Raw genomic sequence first — 15,310 nt, forward strand, 5'->3', positions numbered from 1 at the left:
ACATTGAAATGGCAGATATTGAGATAACCGACTGCGGAATTGAAAAGCAGCTACAATCGCTTAGTAGTGGAGAGGCTTCAGGACCAGATGAGATACCTAGAAGATTCTAAATATTATGGAAAAGAACTTGCTCCCCTTTTAGCAACAATTTATCAGAGATCGCTTGAGCAACAAAAGGTACCTAGCGAATGGAAAAAAGCACAGGTCATTCCTGTTTTTAAGAAATGCCATAGGACAGATCCACACAATTATAGATCAACATCATTTATGTCAATCTGTTATGGAATTATGGAACATGTTTTATGCTCTAGAATTATGACGTTCTTGGAAAATGAACATCTCCTCTATAAAAATCAACATGGATTCTGCAAACAGAGATCCTGCGAAACTCAGCTCTCTCTGTTCCTCCATGAGATCCACAGCGCAGTGGACAATGGCGCTCAGGTTGATGCCGTGTTCCTTGATTTCAGTAAGGCATTTCACACCATCCCGCATTGCTGTTTAATGAAAAAAAAAAAAGAGCTTACGGAGTATCGGAGCAAGACCTGCAATTGGATTCAAGGCTTTTTTTGCAGATAGAACTCAATATGTTGTTCTTAACGGAATTAAAGGTAATATCCAGAGAACCACAGGGAAGTGTGATAGGACCATTGCTGTTTGATTTGATTTGATTTTAACAGGGAAGTTAAAACAGCCTAGGTCTAACCTGCCACTGCCTGCACCGAAAGTAAGTTTATTGTGTGGTATTGCTCCCTGTATATTTAGTAAAGCCAACCAATGCCCTTAAATAGTGCAAGGAGTCCCTCTACCAGTTTTTTGTCAGACACAATTCCTTCAGATTCCAATGTCCCAAAGATTCTGTATCTTTTACTCTCCAATGCCAGGCATTTGAAGATTAGGTGTGATACAGTTTCGTCACTGTCATCACAGATCCTACATTTGGGGTCCTCTTCCATTATACCCATTGTATGTAGGTGTTTTTTGAAATTCCCATGGCCTGTCATCAGTCCAGTCATGAGTTTGATCTCTTTCCTGTCCAATCCCAGGATTACAGAGCTTCTTTTAAAACATGGCTTGGGCATCATTACCTTACCAATGTTTTTGTTTATGGACCTTGGTCCAATATCCTACTTGCTGTTTCCTAAGCCAGTTCTGTAGTTATAATTTGATCACAGCCTTGGTGATTGTCAGGACAGGTTTTGGTCAAACAAATGGAGTTGTTTCCACCATCCTAGCCAATCTTTCAGCGTGTTCATTGCCATAGATCTCTGAGTGGCCAGGGACCCTCACTAGGTTTATCCTGTTGCTTCCTACTAACTCCACCAGAGCCCTGTGGCATTCTGCAACAATCTTAGATCTTGTTACAGCAGCTGCCAATGATTTCAGGGCTGCCTGGCTGTCTGAACAGATGTAGATACTACGGTGCTTGTAGCAACTACACATATTCTCCTCCACACATGCCCTGACTGTAGTAATTTCAGCTTGGAATACAGAGGCCAGTTTTCCTAGAGAGATGATGCTCTCCAGTCTTGGCTGAACCCTGTACACCTCTGCCCCACCACCTTGGTCTATTTTCAACCCTTCGGTGAACCAAACGATGTCCCCCTTATGGTGTCGAGCTGTTTCTTCCCACTGCTCCCTGCTTCCAATTATTAAATTGTAAGGCTTGTCGAAGCAGTTGGGAGTTATTATGTAGTTGGCAGGCATTTCCCTAGCCATTCCTATATTTACCTCACTCACTATGTTAGTGTGTGATTCTGGATATCCAAATGAGACCCAGTTTTTGCCAGTTTTAAGTCTATGTGCCCCAGCTGTTGCCTCCATCTTGACCCAGAGGTGTAGTGGAGGCATGTCTAGCATGGCTTCCATTCCAGCGGTTGGTGTGCTGCTATTTCTGCCTATTATGGCTAAGCAGGCCAGTCTGTGCACCTTAGCAAGCTCCTCAACTGCAACTCACTGTTCTATCTTCTTCCACCACACTACGGCCCCGTAGGAAATCCTAGGTCTAACCACTGTGGTGCATATCCAGTGCATACCCCTGGGGCTTAGGCCCCAGTTTTTGCCACAAGCCCTTCTAGTACTCACTAGAGTACTTTTTGCCTTGGAGCAGATGCTCTTAATGTGAGGGGTCCATGTTAGCTTCTCATCTAAGGTTACCCCTAGGTATTTCACTATCCCCTTCACACGTAAAGTTTTATCGAAGAGCTTTAGATTCCAACTTGGGTGTTGAATATGTCTCTTCATGAATGGCACCACAACAGTCTTCTTAGGATTAACCCTCAGATCCTGTTTAATGCACCAATTTTGCACAATGTCCAATCCTCCTTGTGCCATATTTCTAACTATGTCAGTAAATTTGCCAAGTATTACTATCACAAGGTCATCTGCGTATCCTTGGCAGAAGCATTGGCTGGAATTTAATTCCACAATGAGTTCGTTCACCACTAGAGTCCACAATAGAGAGGGGACAGAACTCCTCCTTGTGGGCAGCCTATAGTGGTGTTAATTACCATCGTTTCATTCATTGTGGTAGCCTCTACCTTCCTTCCACTAAGCATGGCCCTGGTCCACCTGCATATAGTGGTTCCCAGGTTATGCACCTGTGCTGCCCTTACTGTGGAATCGAAGGTCATGTTACTGAAGGCCCCCTCGATATCAAGGAAGATGCAGAGGGCTATTTCTTGGAAGTGAAGTGTTTTCTCCACCTCCCCAATGAGTTGGTGGAGTGCTGTCTCACATGATTTGCCTGGTTGATATGCATGTTGCTTTGAATGTAGAGGGGCCGTACTTAGCCACCTCTCCCCAACATATACAATGACCAGTTTTTCCAATGTTTTGAGAACAAAAGAGGACAGACTGATTGGTCTCATATCCTTGGCCTTGGTATGATCAATTCTCCCTGGCTTTGGAATGAAGACAACCTTCACTGCCCTCCAAGCATTGGGAATAATTCCTACTGTTAGGCTAACCCTGAATGGCTTGCCTAGGACTCTTATGAGCTTCTCTTCTGCCTGTTGCACGAGAGCTGGAAAAATTCCATCTGGGCCAGGTGACTTGAACGGTTGGAATGTTGCCACCACCCATTGGATTTTATTAAAGTTCACACACTCCTTGGCCGATTCCCAGTCCTCTCTTCGAGTGCCTGAGAACCATTGTCTCTCTGGGATCACATTCTGGTCTGTGTTGTCCAGAAGAGCATATTGAGGAAACTGAGTTTTGAGGAGCAGTTCCAGCAGCTCATGTGCTGTCTTTGTATATTCCCCATCCTCCTTCCTCAATGTACCTCCTGGATTGGTTGGTACTCTAGTAAGAATCTTGTGAAGTCTGGCTTGTGCAGCCATGCTCTCCATTTCCTCACAGAATGCTTTCCAGGATGCCTTCTTTGCTTGTCTGATTACAAGATTGCAACTGACAAGGGCATCATGATATTTAGCCCATTGTCCTTTCAATCTTGCAATATTAAACAGTCTCTGTACCTGTTCTTTTTGCATTTCCAAATTGTTATTCCACCAAGGCACACACCTATTTGTGCACTTCTTGGTGATTGTGCAATTGTCCTGATATGAGGTCACTATGGCAGAGGTAACAGCCTCTGCTACTTCCTCAAATTCTACTGGATTCCTTATCGAGGTTTTAATTTCTGATAAACCTAAATCAAGGTCCCTCCTATATGACTCCCACAGTCTGTTGTCCTGGGATTCCTATAGGTTATGGTCTGTCTGGTTCCCATTTCAACCTTAAATTTAATGTACATGTGGTTTGATGAGGATGGCTCCATCACCACATGCCATTGTTTGACATAGCTGCCCATCATCATGGAACCAAAAGTTATGTGAATTACTCCTTCACTCATGCTATTCCTGGAGGTAGGTTCATTGCCCCTATTCAGGACCTCTAAGTTGTTAGCTAAAGGAAATTCAAGAAGGTACTCACCTCTACTGTTGGTGTCCTTGCTGCCCCACACTAGGTTGTGGGCATTGGCGTCGCATCCCACCAGCAGTTGTCACCTTGCTGATGGCAAGTCTCTACGAGTCTCCTCACCTCCAAGGAAGGAGGAGAGCTCTCTTCATAAGGACGGTACAATGAGGCCAAAAACAATTTCCTTCATGATACCTTCCTCAAATTGGTGCATTTTAATGGCCACTAAGTCCCTGGAGCAGAAATCCATTGTTGGTATGAAAGAAATTCCATTTCTTACAAAGATGCATGTTTTGGAGTTTCTTAGATTTCTAGCATAAATCAGCTAACAGCCAGTGCCACCAAGGCCTGATACACCGCCTTTATATAAATAGGGTTCTTGTATCAGGGCCATGTCCACTTCCTGCCTTCCCAGGCAGTGACTCAGGGCAGCAGAGGCCCCTTTACTGTGCTGCAGATTAATCTGCAGCACCTCCAGTCTCTGTCTTGCTGCCATCTTTAAGGTCTTTGAGAATCCTGATGGTGACCTGCGAGAACCCTAAAAACAATTTCAGGTTCTGCTCCCACATCACCTTCAGGGACTTCTCTCCGACCTCCACCACCAGGGTTCGTCCTTCCAGTGCAACCTTCTGGTTGATCACTCACCAGTCTTTTGTCGAGACTTTTGGGTTCTGGGCCCCTATTTTCCCCAACAGAATCTTAGGAGAGATTTCCTTAAGGATCTTTGGTACCCATATTGATATCTTTGCGATCTAAAGAAGCTCCACTGCCATCTTAACCAGCAGCTTTGCATCTTCCCATGGGGATATTATGGGCACCTTGTCCTTGAGCCATTTCACCGTGTGCACCCCCTCACAGACAAAAATGAGGGCACCATGATCTAAATAGACCCCCCTGAAGTTGGGTCCTGGGCCAGCATCATCCCCCCCCCCCCCATTCTTTTCAAAGAGGGCCATCTGTACCAGTTCCTCCTGCTGCGAGGTGATGGCCACCAGTGGATAGCCTTCCTGGATAACTGCCATCCTAAAAACCAAGACTGCAGTACTATAGATCTGTTTCACTATTCCTTGCCTCAGTTTTTTCTGGACTCGCTAATCCAGGGAAGAGGGAGTCTTTGATTCCTCCCTTATCTACTTGCTACCTGTCTTTAATGTAGTGGAGGTCTGCATATCCCCTTCAACCTAAGACAGTTTCTACCTTGGGCTCTTAGGTTCAAGTCCTTTTAATTTCCTCCACTTGTCTTTAGGAAGCCATTCTTTCCCTTCCCTTTTCTCTGATCCCTGAGTAGTTTCCTCCTCTCAGACCCAGACAAGCCTATGATCTTAATCTGGTCTAGCTTCTCGGTTACAGTTCCCACTTCTGGCTCAGGTCTAGACCCTGATTCAGTAGTAGTAATGCCTTCCACTGGTTCTGACCCCTGATGTTTGGGTATCTAAGGTCTCAATTTGCCCCTCAGTTTGTTTTTCTTTGTTTTCTTTAGTCGTGTCCATATTGGTCCCATGAGATCTGGGGATCTACAAGATCCACACTATGAATACCCCGTGCAGTGTAAGGCTACTTACTCAAGGAGGTCGCCCAGTATTCTTGAGGCTCCGTTTGTGACACATCTTCCCATGTGCCACGCACCCCTCGGCACGGATCGCACCACACCTTGGGTTGGGTCAGGGAATTGGGTAGGACTAGGAGTGGGTAGGGAAGATGTGACGTTGTGGGACACTCTTAGTCTGATCCATCAGCTGAGGCCTTTCCGGCAGTAGGTCCTCTACCTTGGGCATAGCCCTCACCTTCATACAGATATGCAAGCCTCTCCACCCACACGGACAGTGCTGGAGAGGACCGATGCTGTTTACTATATATATAAGTGATCTAGTAGAAAGCATCAGATGCTCTTTAAGGCTACTCGCAGATGATGCAGTTGTCTATACCAAAGTAGCAACACTAGAAGAAAGTAGGAATTTGCAGATTTGCAGAATGAACTGCAGAGAATTGATGAATGGTGCAGACTCTGGCAGTTAAGCCTGAATGTAAATAAATGTAACATATTGCACATACATAGGAAAAGAAATCCACTACTGTACAGCTACACTATCGATGACATACAGCTGGAAACAGCGTCTGCCGTAAAATATCTAGGCATAACTATCCAAAGCTACCTTAAGTGGAATGACCATATAAAACAGATAGTGGGAAAGGCAGACAACAGACTCAGATTCATCGGAAGAATCTTAAGGAAATGTAACTCATCCACGAAAGAACGAACTTGTTCACCCTATTGTTCATGACAGTGGTGTGTTCACACATTGGTACTGTGGTATCCACTTCATTGTTGTTGCTGATGCACTCTGATGTGGACATTTGTCATATAGCACAGCACAGCACCAAAGTACAATGACCCAGTGCACCAACCAGGAACAGGCTGACATGATCTTTATATATGGGCAGGTAAATGGCAATGGGTGAGGAGCTGCACAACTGTACCAGGAAAAGTATCCCCACTGACAGCAACCACACCATAAACAGTTTGCTACAGTGTTTCGTCATTTGTGTGAGACTGGTTCATTTACAGGAATGGGTAACCATGAAAGGCTGTAGCATCCGGTACATAGATAGACCTAGGAGGAACAGTTGTTGAACACTGTGGAATATGACCCTGGTATCAGCACCAGGCAGGTGGCCTGCCAGCATGGGGTAAGCCAGGTGACTGTGTGGAACATTCTCCATGACAACTGCCACTGTCTAGATCACCACATGTGCATGCTTTATTATGTATGGACTCACTTCTGCAGTGATGGTTTTGTTGCTAATTTGTCACTCAGAGAACCACAGTGCTGGAATTTCTGTCATCCATCCTATTCACAGATGTGGCTACCTTTACGAAAGGTGGTATTGTAAGTTTCACAATACCCACCTGTGGGCCACAGAGAATCCCCATGGCATGATGGCAGCAAACCATCAGCACTGGTTCAGCTTCAATGTATGGTTGAGGATTATTGGTGACCACCTCATGGCACCAGCCATCCTTCCACAGCATCTCACTGAAGAGGCATATCTGCACTTCCTGCTGATGACCCTCCCTCCCCTGTTGGAAAATGTTCCTTTGCTGGTATGAAGAGTAATGTGGCTACTAAAAGATGGTGTTGCAACTAAATTTTGCCTTTCTGTGTCGAGGCATCACAACAACATCTACCCTGGGATGAGGTGCTCGAGTCATATAGCCCATCCTGTCACCAGACCTCAACCCTTTAGATTTCTACCTGTGGGACCACCTGAAAGAAGTCATGCAGGTAGAGCCCATCATGGATGTGCAGACACTGGTGCTGCTGCCTGTGATGCCATTTTGTTGCAGGATGGCACATTTGAATGCGTGTTGTGGCGTTACGTTAGTACACTTCAAATACCTTGTCTAGCAGTGGTCTCATCATGTCATGCACTGCATTGTATTGTACAGGCATGAAGAATTAATAAATACCTTACAGTGCAGACACCATGCATTTCCAGCCATATATTCATATGACCTTTTTTGCTCCTTGTCTCCTCAGGGATCATTTTCTGCAGTTCTTCCCCATTTAGCAGAATGGCCCTGTAGAATGGCAAAACATTTTCAAAAAGCCATCTTCCCTTTTAGTTACAATAAAAAAAAATTTGTGTCACCATAAAATATCTGTTATTATACAAAGCTTTTTCAAAATTTTAAGTTCTCGAAGGAATATTCACCTAAAGCCTTTTGGTTATCTCAACATTACTGCTCCTGTACAGTGCAATGAAGATTAGGATTTAACATCCCATTGGCTATGTGGTCACTAGATACAGATTCTGTTGGGAATGCTTTTAGTTTGTGAGAAAAGGTTAATTGCAATCCTATGAGATGCACACCCCCACATACCTGATCGAGCCTAATAGAACTGGGATGTGACAGACTTTCTAGAGGTTTTTTCCTTTCCTACAAGGGTTAATCAAATACAAATTGGAATTTCTATTTGACATGCCTTTTTGTAAACTGAGAGTGGTGCAATCTCTGCTCATTGTTGCTTTCATAACCAGTGATTGTTCTCCACAGCTAGAACACTATTGTACCATTACTTTAATCAGAATTGCAATGTCAGAACAAGAGGTCTATCATCTCTTGTGCATTGCATTATAATCATGTTTATCATAACAGGGGGCATAAAACCATCTGAAATTTTGAAACGACTTGTGGCACAGTTCAGGGACAACACACTGAGAAAGACTCAAGTGTATGCATAGTACAAACAGTTTTTATGAGGACAAGAAACAGTTGAGAAGGCAGCTCACCGACATTGCCCAAGGACCAGCACAGCTGAGGAGAATATTCACATTGTAAGCCAGTTTACTTAAGATGATTGCTGAATAACAGTTGCTGAGGTTGGTATAAGCTATGGTAGTGCTGAGGTGATCGTCACTGACAGCCTTGCATTTCAGACTGGGTCTGCAATGTGAGCATCTCATCTCCTCACCACAGAGCACAAATTTAATCATCTCAAGGTGTGCAAATGGTTACTGACACACTATCAAACTGAAGGGGAACATTTTCTACACTGGACTGTGATCTGTGATGAAACATGGGTGCACCATTACACCACAGAATTGAAAAAAAAGCAGAACAAAATGGCGTGAAAAGGGAAAATCTGCTCCTCTCAAAGCCAAAAACTGTCTCTCCGTGGGGAAGATTCTTGCAGCAGACTTTTTTGATTTTGAAGGAATTTTTCTCATTGTCTTTCTCCACAAATGTCAAACTATGAATGCTGCATACTACTGACAACTTTTGGACCAAATAAAACATGCATGTTGTCAGAAAAGGCACGCATATCAAATCTGGGTTGTGATCGTGCTACGTGACATGCTCAACCCCACACAGCTGCCTGAACTCAACAAAAAATTCAGAAATTGTTCTGGACCTCTCCAGAACATCTTCCTAATGGTCCAGGCTCATTGCCCTGTGATTTTCATTTGTGTGGACCATTAAAGGACGCAGTTGGGAGGACACAGATTTGGCAAGGTTTGTATTGTTGAAGTGTTCATGCACAACTGGCTGCTTTCACAGCCACGTTCATTTTACAAAAATGATGTCAAGAAACTGCCTGTCCACTTGGAAAAATGTGTTTGCTGTTCAGGAAACTGCATAGAAAATAAGTTCATGTGCATGAATTTTTCTGAAGCTTAAATAAATTTATTAAAAAAAATCCAGTTAATATTTGATTCATCCCTATACATATTGGTGACAGTCTGAACAGGAGTCACTACACTGGGCAGGGAGGATGTGTTGCCTGTCCTTCAGCAGGAGGCTACCTGGTACTGTTTTGTGGCTCTTCTTTGAAAACCTATGGGTGCCACAGCTCCCTTGGCATGTCAGCTGTTAATGTGTTTGGAATTTAGTCATTCTGGAACTTTTTCATCATGCTCCTACAACAACTACAGTGGCCTTAAATGTGGGGCATATGGAGACAAGTCCTTGGGAATATCTGGTCCCTCCAACCTTTGACAATGTGATTTATTGACTGTCTACTCTAATACATGGGGTACCACATTTACTGAATTCTGAATCAGGGATTGTGCACAGTTATATAATTCCAGTCACTTGTATACTACTGTGACACATAAGAAATGAGACTGGTTGCATTACCAAAGAACTTTTTATCACTGCATATTATTGCACAATTGACCTGGAACTGTGTCTTTATATTGTGTCTATATACTAAACAAAAACAGAAACTGACATTTAGAAATGTTTTAAGTAGTGGAAGGAATGATGTGAATATTTATTAATTCAAATGGGTCTTAGTCTGAAGGGCACCACCTCTAATGGAACATATTTAGTAAGTACATAAATTTGCAGCAATGGTCTCAAGTCTTTTGAATGAGACTGAGTACATGACATTTTACAATGGAATGGAAGAACAGTTGTAATAAGCCACTTATAGTGAGGGTCTCATTTCTTTTTTGGATAGTATACAAATGTGAACTGGACTCAGTTGTTATTCTCCCTACATCTCCCACTCTTTTCCACTTTCTTTCTAGTCTTTATTTGCATTATTCCTATCTTCTTTAATTTTCTCTTCCTTTCTAAACTCATCTCACTCCTCCCTGTGTCCTTCTATCATATCGGAAATGAAGCTAGCAGAGAAATATTTTTGGGCTCCTACTCTGTATGATGTATTTTCCATAATTTTTTCCTCTCCATATCCTCATAACAAGTTAGTTCCTCTCAATATGGAGTCTGGATCACTTGAATCTTTACCAACCAATTCCCCCTTTCCTCCTTGAAGAAGAAACATGCAGTTGGAAAAGCTAGAAGTACTATTTTCTACCACAAGTATTTCTGTTGGCACCACTAAGAACTGCATTTCCTTAATGACGCACTGGCCAGCCTTTCAGCTGTCATTTTAACAATTTCCTCAACTGAATTTTCCATTTTATATGCAGGATGTCTGTTTTAACTTGAGTCAACTAAATATCTTGTAAACGACACATTTTATGAAAAAATGTTCTAGGTGAAAAGTTAAAGTTAGTAAAGGGGACATCTGTCTGTGCTACGACTATAGTGCATTTAAAATTAGTTGTGACTTTTGACATTTGGCTGACAAGAGGTGGACGAGACACTGTTGCCCAGGTAACACCAATGGTCAGCCGGCTTTCCCTACCACACCGCCAGCAGTTCGGCTGGTAAAGTGCCACTGCTGCCACACCATGAGTAAACAGTATCACTGGTAACACACATTAGATGCATCAACGTTTGTCAGCTCTCGTTGTAAAGTCGTATTTTCTCACATTGAAATGTTCTGTAATTGTCAGGTATCATGAACAAGTGTTTTGTGTTGGTGTTGCATTCATAACAACAGTGCAGTACATCTTAATATGAGATTTGCAATAAAAGTGTTGTCCAAGAACACGTTCACTGGCTGAGAAGACAACGCCCTGCTGCAAAACATTCCTCAGAATTCGGCAGTAGTAATGGACAAAACACCATATCATGTTGTTGTGATGCATAAAGCACCAACAGTGGAGTGGAGGGAAGCTGATATCCTGTTCTGGGTACAAAGAAATGTTACACAAGATAAATTTTAACCTAGCATGTACAAGGCGAAGTTAATAGAACTTGTAGTGTTGTACAAGTCTAAACGCCATGCTACCAGGTCAATGAACTGGCTAATGGTAAAGGGCATAGTTTAATCAGGCTTCCTTCATATCATGCTCATTTAAACCTGACTGTGAGTATATGGGTGCAGGTGAAAAGTAATGTGCCAAAAAACAGCAAGATGTTTACGCTCACTGAGGTTGAAATGCTGACAAAAGAAGCCACTTCAAATGTTACATGACAGGACTGGTCTTGAGTTGTCAACATACGAGGAAGGTAGTGATGAGCCATTCAAAAGGACTGAGATGAGTTATGAGGGATAGGTAACTTCTCTTGTTGCTATATTAAAATCTGCATCTTGTTTTGTCAGAACACAGCGGAATTTAGAAATATTTATCTCACTAACATTGTAATGCACTTGAAAATGCAACAGAATCCTGAAATAGTGTATTATTAAACTAACAACTGACTGCAAGTCAGGTCAATAGTTTATGAAACAGCCCATTCTCAGTATACAAATAAACATGTACCTTCATCACTTATACTGTTACAAAAACCACAGCAGGTCTCATTGCACCAGCTATTGATGGCACTCATTAATTACATTATTTGATTGAAAAAAAAATCTGTAGCGTCTTGAATATTGTGGTAGACATGGAAGTTTCACTTATTAATCGTATGGAAAAACACTCTCATCTTTGTTCGCTATCATTTGCCAAAATCTTGTTTCAATATCTCAAAACATTTATAAGATACAAAGAATTTATGAATATTTCATTCTAGCTTTTTCACTTGCGGAAGAGTTCATGATGGAGCACTTTGCATACATTCCATTTACTCAAGACTGGAAATAGGCAGCCATATCCTTCCAAGTTTAAAGAACAATTCAATAATTACCTACATGTAAATCACAGCAACATCTAACCTAACATGCACCAAACACAAATTTATAGCGAACCTGTTTTTCACTGCAAACCAAGAGTTTCTTGCATTAGTTTACCTATTATCAAAACACTTCAATGACTTTGACCATTAATGTAATGATAAGCAGATCATCATGAAGCTGATGAATTTAACTATAAAATGTGTGAGAATGAGAGTTTACTATCAAGTAGTTTCTTTAAAATCACTTCAGAAAGTTTGCAGATTGGCCGGTTTGCTGTTCACACAGTCAAGCGATCCTGCCACATTCCACACCAAATTGGACTGTCATTATACTGTGATCACCTGCTGATGCACGCAGCACATGCTGGCAACTACGCTTCCCTCCACTCGCTCTGTACTAAACTCTCAAAAGTTGCAACTTATTTTAAACACACTACAGTCACCTCCTAGCTTACCCCTCCTGTGTGGGCTGGGTCAGCTTTGTATTTTCAAATGGGAGACCCCATTTTTATTGCATATCTGGATTGTATGACAAAAATTAGTACTTTTACTCAAACCAGAAGTAATTTTACTCAAGCCATTGTTCCCCATTTGTGGTACATGATGCTGTAATCATGTGTGCCTTTTTTTTTTGCTATTAAGAATCATGCATTTGATTATACATTTCATTTATGATGGAAACGTCAACCTTTGTGTTCTAATGGTTGATACTTATGTTCAAATGTTACTTGAGAGTTGCAAATGTGATTGTAGAGTAATAATAATATTGCTAGACTTTGATATTTCTGGCAAAGAAGATACTTGTAAGGGAATGCAGTTTTCCATTCCCTACAGGACTGATTGCGGTGAGTTCCCAAACCATCAGAATGACTGATTTTGATGGCTGCCCTCAAATCCCACCATCAGCGTGACTGATTTTGGTGTGTGTTTCTATCCAACCGCTGTAATTCTTGTGCTGGCCACTACACGCTTACTGGTGAGATACTAACCACAACCATTGTAATAAGGTAAAATATTCATGAAGTGATAGTGACTGCTGCACCTGCCATGCATACTCCTTGAAATGAAGCACCCCAATGCTGAGGAGCAAAGGGATGCACCAAAATCACGCACCCCAATGGTGACAGGCAAGGGGACTCACCAAAATCAAGCATTCTGATGGGAACAGAAACTATTACATGCATGTTGTTATTCCTGGATTATGCTAAACGTAATTTGTAACTATACATTGAAACAGTTAACCATATTGTACTGTACAATCAAATTTGCAACACTAAAGTAAATTTCAGTCATAGATATCAACCATTAGAACACAAAGATTTACACAACATCATAAATGAAGTGTACAATCAAGTGTGTCAGTTCTTAATAGTAAAAACGGCCACACTTCATATTTGTCAATTACACCACCACCTACCATGAATGGGAAACAACAGTTTACGTAAACTGCAAGTATTTTTTAGCATAGAATCCAAATATGAAATAAAAATCAGGGGGTTTCCATTTGAAAATGTAAAGTTGACCCTGCACATGCAAGATGAGTAGCTAGGTGGTGGCCAATTGTAGCACAGACAGATGTTCCCTTTACTAATGTTAACATTTCACCTAGGACTTTTTTTCAGATGACGACAGATATTTAGGTGTCTCAAGTTAAAAGAAACACCCTGAATGTTAAAAATATTAGCAACATTTTTTTCAGTCTCTCTGACACAGTTAACTGCAACTGCAAAAAGTATCAATTCTACTTGATGTACGGCACTACCATAAATGATTCAATATTATCAGAGCACTAAATTTTCCAAAATATTACATGTACAACTATGACTGATGCAGGAACAGAATTGTAAACCCAGCAAGTTTGCCTTTTTTAATCTACAAATTTTCTATGAGTGCCCCTCCAGTCACATGTCATGCATCCACATGGCAGTCAAGTTCATTTCATACCTTATGTAGCAACATCCTGTCAATGGTCATCACAGCAGTGTTGATGCATTTTCTGAGCTGTTCCAGTGTTCTTGGCATTGGGGGTATGTAAACAAGTGAAAACGTCGCAGTGCATTAGATCAGGTGATCTGGGGTGCCAAAGAAACCGAGCCACATTGTGTTCATCACTACACCAAATCCAGCAGTGTGGAAGTTAATTATTTAGGTAGTGATAAACATCAATGCTCCAATGAGGGGGTGTCCTACCTTGTTGGAAAATGGAATTCTCAGAATCAGTAGACCATTGTGGAAACAACCACAACCACAACATATCAAAGTAAGAGGTACCCATAAAGTCTTTTCACAGAAGAAAAATGGCCCATACAGCTTTGTCTGTGACAGTGGACAGAAACATCAAACATTAACCCTCAGTGATTGTTTTTCAAGCACCACAATTTCATGAGGATTTCCAGTGCCCCACACTCTCACATGGTGGCGATTAACCTTTTCGGATAAATGGAAGGTTGCTTTGTCACTTAATCTCACTCTGGAGGTGAAAAGTCCATCCTCTTACTTTGTCATCATTTCATCAAGGCACTGCACTCATAACATCAACTGGTGGGCACAATGAACATTCAGTGAGTTTATGGTTCTATTCATGAATCAGCCATATTTGTAGATATAATACTTTGGAAAATATAGGACTCTTTAAGCAAATGAATCATTTGTGGTAACCCTGTATATTAAATAAAATGCAATATATTCAACAGTAAAAATTCAATTGTTATTAGAAGTTAGTGAGATTTTGTTACAATACAATGATAAAGCAAAAGTACATTTCCATGATAGGTCATCCACAAAGTAAATTCCACTAATAGAGCCTGGAACCTACAGTGCTGCTTCCATTTTGTGCATGTGACTTGCACATTATGGTATTTCGGCTAGACATTTGTGCCATGTGCTTTTAACTGTGTGCTGACAGAAGTTTGTGAAGATGATCAGAATACAAGGAGGTGCTGCATTTGTGAAAGTGAGATAAAATAGTATTTAGGAAGAGAGGGTTCAAATAATGTTTCAGTATTCTGATTTAAGTGATGCTCTGCAGATGTGCAGAAGGTTCTGCAATGTAAAGGGTAGTTTGTGGTAACAAATGAATGAACTGAAACAAACTGTCAGATGAAATCAATTTATTGCAACCTGCTGTATTTACTCGAATCTAAGCCGCACTTTTTTTCTGGTTTTTGTAATCCAAAAAACCGCCTGCGGCTTAGAATCGAGTGCAAAGTAAGTGGAAGTTCTGAAGAATGTTGGTAGGTGCCGTGAGAACTAACTTCTGCTGTCGAACATATGTAGCGCTACACAGGCATGCTTTGCAGGCACAAAGATAAATACTGGCGCCAAAACCTCTGCGTCAGTAAACAATTTTTTTTTAAAAAAAAGGTGTAAGACGAGCTTTTTTCTCCGCCCCGAGTTTCGACCACTGCATTTTCA

General features: G+C 41.6%; 1 protein-coding gene across 7 annotated transcripts in view; it reads right to left on the bottom strand.

Annotated features, from left to right (window-relative positions):
* The window catches only part of LOC124721481 (acidic mammalian chitinase-like), a 205,804-nt gene that overhangs the window by 41,284 nt on the left and 149,210 nt on the right, over positions 1 to 15,310 (bottom strand). Inside the window, exon 8 of one of the 7 annotated variants that reach the window (XR_007006338.1) lies at positions 7,388 to 7,498. The exons of the other annotated variants lie outside the window; for them this stretch is intronic. The gene's annotated coding sequence lies outside the window, so the exon portion shown is untranslated. The remainder of the gene's footprint in view (positions 1 to 7,387; positions 7,499 to 15,310) is intronic. 7 annotated transcript variants of the gene reach the window in all.

This window comes from Schistocerca piceifrons, chromosome X, assembly GCF_021461385.2.
Source record: "Schistocerca piceifrons isolate TAMUIC-IGC-003096 chromosome X, iqSchPice1.1, whole genome shotgun sequence".
Classification (NCBI taxonomy): Eukaryota; Metazoa; Arthropoda; class Insecta; order Orthoptera; family Acrididae; genus Schistocerca; species Schistocerca piceifrons.